The following is a 14,530-nucleotide window of genomic DNA, read 5'->3' on the forward strand; positions in this document are numbered from 1 at the left end:
GTACGTCACATACAAACCCTTTAAAATAGAACTCATTTAAAATACTGGAACTCTGTTCATGCTAGACATGTCGGGGCCAACAGCCTTTGCAAAAGCTTTGGAGAGTGCTCAAGAGACTTCATTAATTGTTCTGTACAAAGAGGCAACAGATGAAAGAACTTGTTGGAGCTGCAGACTGGAGTGGAACTTGCTGTCCTAGGAGGGTCATATGGTTTTGCAAATAGAGAGAGTCAAATAGGCTTTCTCTCTGAGAGAGAGAGAGAGAATTCATTTCTGCAGTTTGACAGCAGAAGGACAAGCTGGCAAGCTTGTGAAAAACCCCATTTGGAAGACAGCTTGGTCAAAGCCCTTATGGTTCATGCAAGAGGAGAGGACTGGCTGTCTATATACACTTGGAATAATGGGGCAAGTCTCTTTGGCAAGACATTGAAGTGGCTGGTTATAAAGGAATAAGGGATCAGTTGTGGGTGTCCAGGAAACAACAAATCTCTCTCTGAAAATGGACCAGAACCTTCCTGAGTGGTAACCATTTACCTTTCAATCACCAACACCTGGTGAACTTTATAAATGTTAAATTCTGTGCACAGTATAAGAATTGCTTGCAACCAATGAACTTGGAGAAGTGAGTTTGGACTGTGAACCAAAGCACTTTTCTGAACATTACATACACGTGCGCTTAGAATTAGGAGGTTATGTAGGTTAGCTAAGTCAACAGTGATTAGTTAAAGTGTGATTCTGTTTTCATGTTTAAAGATAATTAAAAGCAACTTTTGTTTAAGTGAACATTTATCTTGGTGAATATCTGTTGCTGCTGGGTTTATGGGTCCTCTGGGCTCATAACATTTTTGGGGACTCGTCCTCTCGGATCGAAAATTGGGAGTTTTTGTGATTTATTAGTTAATTGGTTTTTTTTTCAAGCTAATTTAAAGGTGTGTGTGTGGAAAAACAGCAGCAATGGATGTTGATACATTTTTGTCACAACCATTACCCGCAGAGCTGCAGAACAAGAGGAACTGATGGTTATTTCTGAGGCATTAAAGCTGACTGAGGTCCAGCATTGGATGAGGAAAATACAAATAGAGAGAATTATAGTGAAATAATAGATAAGTGAGAGAAAATTTGTTGAGAAAGACTTAGATAATTTTCTGGAGGATAGATGTGAATTGGAGAAACAGAGGGTGGAAGAGGAAAGAGAGAAACGGAGGTTGTTGGAAGCTGAGAAACAGGAGTTAAAGGGATCTGGAAGACAGCGAGGAAATTGAAAGAGACAGTTTCAATTAGAGGGAGGTAAGAGAATTGAGGCTGTAACTCCTGGGGAGAGGTTTTTGGCTAGTAGAGAGGTAAATCTAGTTCCTCCTTTTGATGAGGGAGATACAGATACATATTTTCAGCTTTTTGAAAGGGTTGCTGAGAGCTCAAGGTGGCCAAAAGAAAAATGGCCTCTTATGCTCCAAAGTGTATTGAAGAGAAAAACACAAATTGCATCATCTAGCTTGACTGCAGAGCAAGTGGCAAATTATGATACTGTTAAACAAGCAGTATTGAAATCTTATGAGTTGGTTCCAGAAGCATAGAGGCAAAAATTTGGGAGTTTGATGAAAAGATGGAACCAATCTTAGGGATTTTCCTTTGGGAAAATCTGTATGTTTTGACCATTGGTGCACCTCAAAAGGAATAAACAATGATTTTGACAGATTGAGAGAATTTATATTAATTGAGAAAATTAAAAGGTGTGTTCCAAATGAGACTAAATTATACCTGGATGAGAGAGACGTGGGGACATAGCAGCAAACGGCTAGATTAGCAGACGAATTTGCCCTAATTCATAAAAATACATTCCAGAATAGTAGGCATTTCCAGAGAGTTCATGTGGAACAGATCAATAAACCTGTTCATAAGGTTAATGTGGAGCAGGATAGAAGGCCTGAAATCAAATCTGGAAAAGATGAAGGTAAGGTGGGAAAGGACAGAACTTCTGGATTTGAATGTCAGTTTTGTAAGAAACCTGGTCATGTTTATTGCGAATTGTCTCGTGTTGAAAAAGAGACGAGAGAAGGAGGTTTTTACCAGAAGCATGTATTCAAACAGTGGAATTTAAGGAGAGCAGATGTTCCAAATCTGGTAAGGAGGTCATGGATGTTTTCAAGCCTTTTGTGTCAGAGGGCTTTGTCTCAATAAAGGAGGGAGAACCACAGGTTCCAGTTAAAATTCTTAGAGATATTGGGACTGCTCAGTCACTGTTATTGGAAAATGTTTTAGCTCTTGATCGGAAGACTGACACACGGGTGACGACTTTGATTAAAGTTGTTGGAAGTGAGGTAGAGTCAATATCTCTTCACAACATAGTGCTGAATTCTGAATTGGTTAAAGGACCTGTTGTAGTTGGAGTCATTCCAAAATTACCCATGCAGGAATCTCATTTTTATTAGGGAAAGATTTGGAAGAGGATAAAATTGGGTCCATTTTGAGATTAACAAATCGGCCTAGAAAGGATGAGGTTGAGGAGGTTTGTGAGATATATCCTGCATGTGCTGTTACAAGGTCTTTATCTAAGAAAATGATGACAGCTGAGGAGGATCCAGTTGATAGAGACTTACCCAGTGCTTCTGAGATAGTTTTGAAAGAGCAGGGTAATTGTGAGAGTAAGGATTTCTCTTTGTCAAAGAGTTAACTCAGCAACAGAAATCAGAGACAGATCTTGTTGACTTAAGGGACAAAGCAGTAAGTGAACAGGAGATTAAAGAAATGGCTTGTGGATATTTCTTGAAGGGTGAATTGTTCATGAAATCTTATTTAGAGGAAAAGGGTAGTTGAGAACATCTGATTGTATCAGAGGTGTTAGTTGTTGACATGGTTGAGGAAGTTATGGATCATAAGATTATGGAAACAGAATATTGTGAGGATAATCTTAAAGAAACCTGTGTGCCTCTCTAACTCAGAAATTTTGGAAAATTTGGAGGAAATATTAGGCCTTCTTAAATCATGAGAACAAATGCAGTTGAAAGAATTGACTTTGAAATATACTAATTTGTTTCCTGATGTGCCAAAAAAAAGACATCGGTGATTTATCATGATGTGGATGTGGGAGAAGCAAATCCCATAAAACAGCACCCATATAGAATAAACATTCAGAAGAATAAAATCATGGATCAGGAGGTGGAATATATGTTGAAATGATATTATTAGACCTTCGAATTCAGATTAACCAAAACCAGATGGAACTGTTAGTTTCTGTACAGATTACGGAAGGTTAATTCAGTAACTAAAAAGGATGCTTATCCTATTCTGAGAATAGATGATTGTAGTGATAAAATTGGTAAAGCTAAATTTCTAAGTTGGATTTGTTGAAGGGTTATGGGTGTGTGCCTCTAACTGAGAGAGGAAAGAATATTTCAGTTTTTGTAACTCCATCTGGTTTATACAAGTATAATGTGTTGCCTTTTGGCATGAAAAATGCCCCTGCAACATTCCAGAGGATGATTAATTTGGTTATCCAAGGGTTAACTCAGATGCTTATATTGACGAACTTGGTCACAAAAAGTAACAGATGGAAGGACATATAAAGGAATTGGACAAATTGTTTGCAGGATTATCCAAAGCAAAATTAAATGTTAATTTAGAGTTAATTTGCAAATGCCATGGTAACATACTTGGGTTATGCAGGTAGTTGTGGCAAAGGTGCACCTATTCAAGCTAAGGTGAATGCAATTTCTGAGTTTCCTATTCCCAAAGGCAAGAAAGCAGTGAGAGGTTTTTAGGAATGGCAGGATATTATAGGAAATTTGCTGAGGTTGCTCTTACTTTAACCAATCTTTTGAAAAAGGGGAGAAATTTGTGTGGACTAAGTTTGTTGGACAGCTTTAGAAAATTTACAGGAGATCCTATGCCATTACCTGTGTATAAAATCTCCTGATTTTGACAGACCATTATCTGTAGCAGTGGATGCCAGTGAGGGAGCAGCAGGTGCAGTTTTATTACAAAAACAATGAAATTGACCCAGTTGCCTACTTTTCAAAAAAATTCAATGTTTATCAAAAAACTATTCCACTATTGAAAAGGAACTGTTGTCTATAATATTTGCTCTGCAGAATTTTGATGTATATCTCGGTACCTCTCATGAACCAATTGTCATATTCACTGACCACAATCCTCTGGTGTTTTGAATAAAATGAAGAATAAAAACAGAAGATTATTAAACTGGAGTTTAATATAACAAGAATATAATCTGCAAATTAATCATATCAGAGGTACAAATAATGTGATAGCAGATTGTCAAGATTTTAAAATTGATCATGTATAGAAATACTCTCAACATTGGGTTACTTTATTATATGTTATATATTGTGCATTGTTCTCTTTAGTGATTTTAAAGACAGTTTAGTTATAACTGAATTTTAACTCATTAAAATTCCTTTGTAGGGGAAAGTGTGACAGATTGTGTTGTGTTTGTATTGTATATAGATAAGTTTTTGGAGATAAATTGGGGCAGGTCACATAAAAACACTTTAAAACAGATCTCATTTAAAATACTGAAACTCTGCTCGTGCTAGACATGTTGGGGCCAACAGCCTTTGCAAAAGCTTTGGAGAGTGCCCAAGAGACTTCACTAATGGATTGTTGTGTACAAAGAGGCAACAGATGAAAGAACTTGTCGGAGCCACAGTCTGCCTGGAGTGAAACTTGCTGTTCTAGGAGGGTCATGTGGTTTTGCAAGCAGGGAGAGTCAAACAGGCTTTTCCTCTGGGTGGTGGGGGGGGGGGGGAGAGAGAGAAACTCACAGGAGCAACTGGAACAGAGTTCAGCCTGGTCAAAGCCCTTATGGTTCATGCAAGAGGAGAGGACTGGCTGTCTATGTTTCACTTGAAATAAGAGAAACAAAAAAGAACTCTGTGCTGACCTGAAAGAAAGTGGTGATCATCTGGAGAACCCAGAGGGGGCAAGTTTCTTCAGCAAAGCACTGAAGTGGTTGATTAAAATAAATCAGTTGTGGGTGTCCAGTGCATAACAAATCTCTCTCTGAAAATCGACAAGAACCTTCCTGAGTGGTAACCATTTACCTTTCAAGCACCAACGCCTGGTAACTTTATAAATGTTAAATTCTGTGCACAGTATAGGAATTGCCTGCAACCAGTGAACTTGGAGGAGTGAGAAGTGAGATTGGACTGTGAACCAAAGCACTTTTCTGAACATTACATACACGTGCGCTTAGAATTAGGAGGTAAGTTAGGTTAGCTAAGTCAACAATGATAAGTTAAAGTGTGATTCTGTTTTCATGTTTAAAGATAATTAAAAGCAGCTTTTGTTTAAGTGACCATTTGTCGGTAAAAATCTATTGCTGCTCGGTTTTGGGGTCCTCTGGCTCGTAACAATACGTACACAGTTCCAGTCTCCATAGCCCACTGCGAATTCCACTCTTCCCAGTGGAATTCCACACAGTTCCCCTCTCTGTCTCCAAATGGGAACTCCACATGGTTCCAGTCTCCATCTCCCACTGGAATTCCACATGGTTTCCCGTCTCCATGTCCCAGTGGGAATTCCACTCTGTTCCCGACTCTGTCTCCCACTGGGAATTCCACACAGTTCCCATCTCCGTGTCCTACTGGGAATTCCACACAGTTCCTTTCCATCCCTCCACCACTCCTCCCATCCATGGTGTTCCCAGCTCCCCACGGATCTCCACGGAACTGCTGGCTGGTGGGAGAGGGGTCAGGGGATGTTTTCATGCTGTTTTTCCAGCATGAATTCCTGCTGGGAGGGTGGCATCCTTGGGGTGGGTGGGGTCAGGATCATGTCTGTGCCAGAAGAGATGGAGAGGCTGGTCTGAGCTGGAGGTAGAGGATTGAAGGGCTGAAAGGTCTCTGCTTTTCTGAGTTGTCCACATCAGGGCTGTAGGCGGGAGAATCATCTGGAAGCGGGAAAGGGAGGGGGTTATATTCTACCTGAGACCCATCCCCTCCGTCCTCATGGTCACCTCCCTCCCTCCTCGCTGTCCATCCCTGCCTCCCTCCTCACCATCCCCACGCTTCTCACTGCCCCTTCCCTCCCTCCTCACTGTTTCCCCTCCCTCCTGGCTGTGTCCCCTCCCTCCTGGCTGTGTCCCCTCCCTCCTACCACCCCTTCCCACCAGCCCTTCTCGTTGAGTCCCCTCCCTCATCACAGACTCTCCCTCATCACCATCCCCTTCATCATCATAGTCCCCTCCCTCTCTCCTCTCCTCGCCGTCCTCTCCCCTTCTCGCCATGTCCCCTCCCTCCTTCCTCACCGTTCCCACCCCCTCCTTGCCTGCCCCCTCCCTCCTCCTCGCTTGTCCCCTCCCTCCCTCCTCCACCTCCCTTGTTGATGTTGGTCCGGGTACAGGTAACCGTGCCGCAGGGCGTCACTGCTCGAGGGACACGAGACATCAGATGTAAACGTTGTGGGTGAAAACCAGCATCGCGAGCAGGGCCAGGACCTGTAACGGCAAGCAGGGGGGAAGTGGGCGAGAGAGGGTTTGAAGGGGGAGGTAGAGGAGAGAGGAGTCGAGGGCAGGGGTGGGGAGGGGTGAGGAAGAGGTAGCAAGGGATGGTTTGAGGGGGAGGTAGAGGAAGGAATCGAGGGGAGGGAGAAAGAGAAGTGAAGGAGGGGTGGAGGAAGAGGAGGGGAGGGAGTTTGGGAGGGGGAGGGAGTTTGGGAGGGAGCAAGGAGGAGGAGTTTGGGAGGGGGCAAGGGGTGGGTGCGAGGGGGTGGGGGTGAGGGGGAGGGGGTGGGGGCGAGGGGGAGGGGGTGGGAGCGAGGGGGAGGGAGTGAGGGCAAGGGGTGGGGCGAGAGGAGGATGGGAAGGGGAGGAGTGGGAAAGGGGAGGGAGTGCGGACAAAGGGAGGGAGTGCGGACAAAGGGGAGGGAGTGCGGACAAAGGGAGGGAGTGCGGACAAAGGGAGGGAGTGCGGACAAAGGGGAGGGAGTGCGGAGGGGGGAGGCGGACAAAGGGGAGGGAGTTGCGGACAAAGGGGAGGGAGTGCGACAAAGGGGAGGGGAGTGCGGACAAAGGGGAGGGAGTGCGGACAAAGGGGAGGGAGTGCGGACAAAGGGAGGGAGTGAGGGCAAGGGGTGGGGGTGAGAGGGAGGGAATTTGGGAGGGGGAGGGAGTGAGGACAAAGGAGGGGTCCAGGGGGAAGGTGAGGGCAAGGGAGGGTCCAGGGGGAAGGTGAGGGCAAGGGAGGGGTCAGGTGAGGGAGTGAGGAGGGGTTGAAGGGCGAAGGGGAGGGAGTGATGGAAGGGGAGGGGTGAGGGGAGGGAGTGAGGAGGGGTCATGGTGTAGAAGGAGGAGGAAGGGAAGGAAGGAGAGAGGTGGGTTGTGGGAGAGGGTGAGGGGGTGAGAGAGAAGTGGAGGGATGGGGACAAATCAAGAGGGAGGGAGGGAGGGAGGGAGGGAGGGAGGGGTCATGGTGTAGGAGAAGGAGGAGGAAGGGAAGGAAGCAGGAGAGAGGTGGGTTGTGGAGAGGGGAGGGGGTGAGAGAGAAGTGGAGGGTGGGGGACAAATCAAGGGGGGAGGGAGTGAGGGAGAAGAGGAGGGGCAAGAGAGGGAAGATGGAAAGAGGGAGGGGGTGAGAGGGATGTTAGGAGGAGAGGGGAGGAGAGGTAGAGGGTGCAAGGGGAGAGTGAGGGTCAAGGGAATGGGGAGAGAGCGAGAGGGGTCAAAGGGAATGGGGTGAGAGAGAGAAGGAGGTTGGCGGCAGGGAGAGTGAAGGGGGAAGGAGAAAAGGAAGAGTGAGGCGGTGAGAGAATGGTTGAGAATGAAGAAACATCAGGGGTCCACGTCTCTCACTCACTCTAGACTTGGACTCCCTCTCCTCCCTCGAAGGCCATTCAGCACCCTCCCTAAATATCTATCCTGTTGGCCACGGAGCATCCCATCCAGTGCCAGGTGGGACATTCAGACACTCACCAGTCCAGTCAGGTTCCCGGACGCTCCACGGGAGATGGAGATGACCAGGTAGATGACAACGGCTCCTGAACATCGGAACACATCCTGTGGAGGGAGAGGTAGAGGGCAAGGTCATTGTAACTCCCAACCTCCTCCCTCCACACCGTCCTGTCACACACTCCCAGGGGGGTCGGACACAGATTGAAGCTCCCTCCACAACTTCCCGTCACACACTCCCTGGGGATTGGACACAGAGTGAAGCTCCCTCCACACCATCCTGTCACATACTCCCCAGGGGGTCAGACTCAGAGTGAAATTCCCTCTGTACCGTCCCGTCCCTTCATACATTCCCCAGAGGGGTCGGACACAGTGTGAACCTCCCTCCGCACCGTCCTGTTACACACTTCCCAGGGGGTTGGACACAGAGTGAAGCTCCCTCTGCACCGTCCTGTCACACACTCCCCAGAGGGTCGGACTCAGAGTGAAACTCCCCTGCACTGTCCCTTCATACACTCCCCGGGGGGTCAGACACAGTGTGAACCTCCCTCCGCACAGTCCTGTTACACACTCCCCAGTGGGTTGGACAAAGAGTGCTCCCTCCGCACCGTCCTGTCACACGCCCGTGGGTGGGTCAGACACAGGATGCAGTAATATCCCCTGTAGAGCATGTCGAAAGAACCAAAGACTTGTTCATCCAAACCAAGGCTTTTAATGCTTGGAGCAATCCTTTAATACCTGCCAGTAGGTGTGGCTACGCTCTCAGCCAATCACAGTCATCCTACACTACCATCTGTACATATAAACATTGGTGATAGAATCTGTACTATCACACGGCCCTCCCCCAGATGGGGTGAGGTTGGTTCTCAGAATTGCCAGGGGATGGGGTCAGTCCTCTCAGGAGAGGGGTGGGGGGGGGAGGAGGAGGTTGAAGTTTACTCACCGCCCATACCCAGTTGAGAGAAGTGACAGACTGGTCGTAGCGGTTCAAGTAGACCCAGTAGAAGGTTCCAGCAAAGACAAGCTCGGTCATGGGACACACCGTGTAGGCTGCCTGCCAGGCGGTCAGAAAATAGACAGCAAGAGAGAGACTCAGGACCTAAGAAGGAGAAAGAGAGAAGGAGAGAGAGAGGGTCAGAGAGAGAGAGGGTCAGAGAGAGAGAGGGTCAGAGAGAGAGAGGGTCAGAGAGAGAGAGGGTCAGAGAGAGAGAGGGTCAGAGAGAGAGAGGGTCGGAGAGAGAGGGGGTCGGGAGAGAGAGGGTTCAGGAGAGGGGGGAGTCAGAGAGGGAGTCAAGGAGAAACAAGAGGGAGAGAGTGAGTGGGTCAGGGAGAAAGAGAGAGACACACACAAATAAAGTGAAGAACAGAACCTTTGCCTCAGGACTGGTGACGTCACCCATCATGGAGCAATGATCCACGAGATGCCCTTTGGCCCCTTTTTGATCTGCTAGCCCACCAGAGTTGGGAGGCCATTTCCCTTCTCCCTGCCCAGTGAACAGTGACCATAAGCCCCCCGCAGAGAGGGGCCGGGTCTACATTTCCCTCCCCACCCCTGATTATCGAGCCAATGGTTTCACGTCTCTAATCCCCCTCCCCCCCGCCAACCACGCAGCCTGAGGGTGTTTGTGTTTCCCCAAACCCTCCACCCCCCCCCCCATTAGGGGGAGAGGACGGGGACAGTGGGGAGGGAGAGCAGAGAAGGAGAGAGGAGAGACGGTAATGAGGAGAGAGGGGCAGACAGTGAAGAAAGGAGGGGAGAAAGGGGGAGGCAGTGGGTGCAGGGGAGAGCAGAGAGGGGGTGTGTGGGAAAGAGAGATGGTAGGTCAGGAAAGAGCGAGGGTCAGAGAAACAGAAGGAAGGAGCAGGGGAGGTGGGGAAGGAGAGTGAGAGCAAAAGGGTCATGAGGGAGAGGTGGAAGGGAATAGAGTGGGGAAAGGATGGTAGGGAAAGAAGGGAAGGAAAGGGGAGAGGGAGGGAGAAAGGGAGAGTCGGGCTAGAGAGAGGAAGTAGAGGGTATAGAGAGAGGGTAAAGAGGAGAGGGAGGAGGGAGGGAAGGGGAGAGTGGTCCTACCATCTCAGCAGGAGGTGGCCTCCTCGACCAGTGACTGAGAACTCGACGACGTCGGGCCAGGACAATGGTCGTGAGCTCCCCTCCCCCGACCGTGCATCCACCATGGTGCTGGGTAGAGGGTCTGTGGGTGGGGGGGGGGTTGGAACATGCTTCTCAGCCCCGTGCCCCTCCCACTTCCTGCATGTGCAGGGAGAACGGAAACATGGCTCAGCAGGTTCGACCCGTGGTGGTTGCACCTGTCTCCGTGGGACAGGGGGAAGGGGAGTTGTTGGGGAGTGAGGGGTGGGGAGCAGGGAGATACAAACAGCAAGAAGTGATGAGGTCTACCCCCTCTCTCTCTCCCCCACTCTCTTTCTCCCCCCACTCTCTCTCTCCCCCCACTCTCTCTCTCCCCCCACTCTCTCTCTCTCTCCCTCCCCTTCTCCCCCTCCCACCTCCCTCTCTCTCCCCCCTCCCTCTTCTTTCCCCATATCTCTCCCCCTTTCTTCCCCCCTCCTTCTTTCTCCCCCCCCCTCCCTCTTTCCCCCTCCTCCCTCCCTTCTCTTCCCCCTCCCCCCTCTTCCCTCCCCCTCCCCCATCCTCTCCCCATCCCCTCTCCCTCCACTCCCTCCCCACCTCCCCCTCTTTCCCACCCCTCTCCCCATTCATCTCCCCTCTCTCCTTTCTTTCCCTACCCATCTTCCTCTCCTCTCTCTCCCCTTTCTCCTCTCTCTCTCCCCTTTCTCCTCTCTCTCTCCCCTTTATCCTCTCTCTCTCACTCTCATCCCCTTCCCTCCTTCTTTCCCTCCCTCTCCTCCCCATCTCCCCATCTCTTCCCATCCCCCTCTCTCCCTCCCCCACCTCCCCCTCTTCCTCCCCCTCTTTCTCACCCCTCTCCCCATTCACCTCCCTCCCCATTCACCTCCCCCTCTCCCTGCTTTCCCTACCCAATCTCTTCCTCCCCTCTCCCTCCACCCTTCACCTCCCCTCCTCTCCCTCCTCCCTCTCTTCTTCACCTCCCCACCTCTCTACCCCCTCCCCATTCACCAACCCCCTCTTTCCCTACCCATCCTCTCTCTCTCTCCCCCCCTCTCTCCCTCCCGCCTTCTCCTCTCTCTCCCTTTTCTCACCCCTCCCCTTTACCTCCTCCCTTCTTTCTCTACCCCATCTCTCTTCTCCCTTCCTCTCTCCCCCACCTCTCAGCACAGTATTGTGTTCAGTTCTGGTCACCTCATTACAGGAAGGATGGTGAAGCTGTTGAGAGGGGCAGAGGAGATTCACCGGGTTTGGAAAACATCTTTATGAGGCAAGGTTAGCAGAGCCAGGACTTTTCTCTTTGGATCGTAGAAGGATGAGAGGAGACTTGATAAAGGTTGACAAGGTTCTGAGAGATGGCCAGCGTCTGTTTCCCAGGGCAGGATCAGCAAACACCAGAGACGTCTTACAAAGTGAAGGGAGGGAGGTTTAGGGGGAAGTATTTTTCACACAGAGAGTTGTGGGGGCCTGGATTGCCTCACCGGGGATGGTGATGGAGGCTGGAACATTGGGGACATTTGAGACTCAGAGGCATGGATGGAAGGAAAATAGAGGGTTATGGGGTAGGGAGGGGTTAGTACTTTTTTTAGGACTGAATATATGGGTCACCACAATATGGAGGGCTGAAGGGCCTGTACTGTGCTGTTTAAAAAAACAGAAATGTCTGCAGACACTAGGGTTGAAGTGAAAACATGACACTGGAGAAACTCAGCAGGTCAAACCAAGTCCTTTATAAAGCAAAGATTAAGATCCAGAACTGACGTTTTCTCTGCCCACACCTTTCAACATTTGAAATGGTTCATTCAGATCCCTGCCCTAGTTCTCCATTCCATCGAGTCCAGGACCCACGAGGCTCCTTTTGTTCTGGAAACCTCCCCGTGAAGCTTCGAGCCAGCACCGCCAAGCCAAGGAATAACTTCTTGCCGTGGGCAGTGGGGAAACACTGTGCTATCAAAGGGGCAGCTCGCGCTCGCCTTCGAGACTTGCCGTGAAATGATATTCCCTTTTATGGATGAATTCTTGACCTGCACGTGTGTTGTGTGTTACGTCTGGGCTGTGTGTTTTGCCCCAGGAACTGGGCTGTGCCAATAAACATGCCAATAAATTGCTGTGTGTAGAATTAAAAGTGAATGGTTACTGCCCAGGAAGGTTCTTGTCAGTTTCAAAGAGAGATCAGTTGCTCGTTGGACACATGCAAACTGATTCCTCGTCAGTGTCTTGCCAAAGAAACTGATGGGACCATCAGGGGTTTTCCATATGATAACCTCTTCTTCAAGGTCACCACAGAGTTCCTCTTGTTTCCCTTATTTCAGGAGAAACACTCTAGCCAGCCATTTCCTCTTGTGAGAACCACAAGGGTTTTGAACAGGCTGAACTCAGAACTCACAACCCGTCTTCAAATGGGGTCTTGCTATGTTGCAGTCTCAACTGCTGCTGCGGAGCTGACTTCTCTCTCTCTCTCCCCCCTCTCTCCCCTCCTCTCTCTCTTTCTGAGAGAAGAATTCTGTTTGCTTTTTTTTCTTTCTGCTTGTAAATAAAAAACAAAAACCACTCCCAAGGCTCCAAAACCAATCTTTGAAAGCTCTTATCAGTACAGGTAATGATTCTTTATTCAGAACCCTTGGGTTCCGAATTTCGGATTTTTCTGGATTTCGGAAAGCCCACCCAAATTGTGCTGCCGTATCCACCACCACCCCCTTCCAGTCGCCCAGACCGTCTCCCCCAACCACGGTCCCTCAGCTGCCCATCTGCCTCCCCCCAACAGTGTCCCTTGGCTGTCTCCCCTGACTGCCAGTCCCTCGGCCACCTCCCCCAACCGCAGTCCCTTTGGCTGTCTCCCCCAACCGTGGTCCCTCGGCCACCTGGCTGCCTCCCCCTACTGTGGTCCCTCGGCGTCTCCCCCCGACCACAGTCCCTTGGCTGCCCAGATGTCTCCCCTGACTGCCAGTCCCTTGGCCACCCGGATGTCTCCCCTAACCACGGTCCCTCAGCTGCCCGGCAGTCTTCCCTGGCTGCCTCTCCTGACTGCCGGTCCTTCAGCCGCTGGTCCCCTCTTGCAGGATTTGGAGTTTTCCAGATTTTAGATGTCCAGATAAAGGATCATGTACCTGTATCTCTGAACCTTATTGCCCATACACAATAGATCAGCCATCTTCAATGCTTCTGCAAAGCCTCAACGTCGAGCTTCAGCAAAGCTCTTGCATTTTAAGTGAGACGTCTATTGTTACTCTATGAAATATTTTTTTCTTTGGCTTGGCTTCGCGACGAAGATTTATGGAGGGGGGTAAAAAGTCCACATCAGCTGCAGGCTCGTTTGTGGCTGACAAGTCCGATGCGGGACAGGCAGACACGATTGCAGCGGTTGCAAGGGAAAATTGGTTGGTACCCAACCCTATGAAATATAACCTACACTAAACCTCCCACAATCTATCTCTTTTAAAGACATATTTATCCATGACCACCCCTAACAACGTGGTAACTCTCGATCTTTGTGAACCGCCTTGGAATGCTGTCTGACGTCAGCATGTCCTTTCTTCCACAAGGACCCCAAAAGCCGCTCACAGCTGCTCCCCTGATGGGCAGAGGCTTCTTGACAGCCCTGTCAACTTGCATGCCGCCTTGAGGAGGGATCTGTGACTCAGCGGCCTGAATGACAGAGTGACGTGTCTCAACAAGTGCTCTGCTATCCCCAGGCAGTGAGGGCGAACTTGCCTGTTGCTGGGAGACAGGATTGAATCTGTGGGAGAACGGGAAAACCGTTCCCTGAAGATGGTGACTCAGCGCAGCATGGGGAAGATTCTGGGTGGCTTCACCTTCCTAGGGCGGGGCTGGGATCAGCTTGCCTGAGGGGCCGTGTGCTCAGCCCACTCCTGTTCATGTTACTGACTCATGCCTGCAGAGCCTGACATGGCTCCAGCAGGGTCAGCCAGTTTGCTGAAATGGGAGCAGGTGTTGGCCATTTGGCCCATCGAGCCTGATGGCTGATCTGATAATCGGCTCGTCTCCGCCTACCTGCCCTTCCCCTTAATTCCTCTATGACGTAAACATCTATCCAACCTCGTCTTAAATCTATTCGCTGAGATGGCCTCCACTGCTTCAATGGGCAGTGAATTCCACGGATTCCCGCTCTCTGGGGAAAGCAGCTCTATCCCCTGGATCTTGAGTCTGCGTTCCCTGGTTCTAGTCTCCCCAACCGCTGGAAACAACTTTCCCACCTCTATCTTATCTCGCCTTTCATAATTTTATACGTTTTCTATCTGATCCCCCTCTCATTCTTCTCAAATCCAGCGAGTACAGTCCTAAATGCCTCAATCTCTCCTCAGGGGGAGGGGCGACACCCTCATCTCCTCCGCATGGCCTCCAAAGCCTTCCTCGTCAGGAGGCCAGAACTGCCTGCAGGACTCCAGATGCGGCCTCACCAGGACCTTGTACAGTTGCGGCAGATCCTCCCAGCTCCTAAATCCAATACTTCTGGCGATGAAGGCCAACATTCCACTGGCCTTCAAACCAGCCTTTTGTGATTCACGCACCAGCTCTCCTAAGTA

At 49.6% G+C, this 14,530-nt stretch overlaps 1 long non-coding RNA gene across 1 annotated transcript; it reads right to left on the reverse strand.

Moving 5' to 3' along the window:
- Positions 1-6,403: 6,403 nt before the first annotated feature.
- On the reverse strand, positions 6,404-9,316 carry LOC138750614 (uncharacterized). The gene is made up of 3 exons (XR_011349419.1): positions 8,844-9,316; positions 7,925-8,008; positions 6,404-6,451 (listed from the first exon to the last, which is right to left on the reverse strand). It is a non-coding gene; the product is annotated as an uncharacterized lncRNA (long non-coding RNA).
- Between the last annotated feature and the right edge of the window lie 5,214 nt (positions 9,317-14,530).

The sequence above is a fragment of the Narcine bancroftii genome, unplaced genomic scaffold (assembly GCF_036971445.1).
Source record: "Narcine bancroftii isolate sNarBan1 unplaced genomic scaffold, sNarBan1.hap1 Scaffold_193, whole genome shotgun sequence".
NCBI lineage: Eukaryota > Metazoa > Chordata > Chondrichthyes > Torpediniformes > Narcinidae > Narcine > Narcine bancroftii.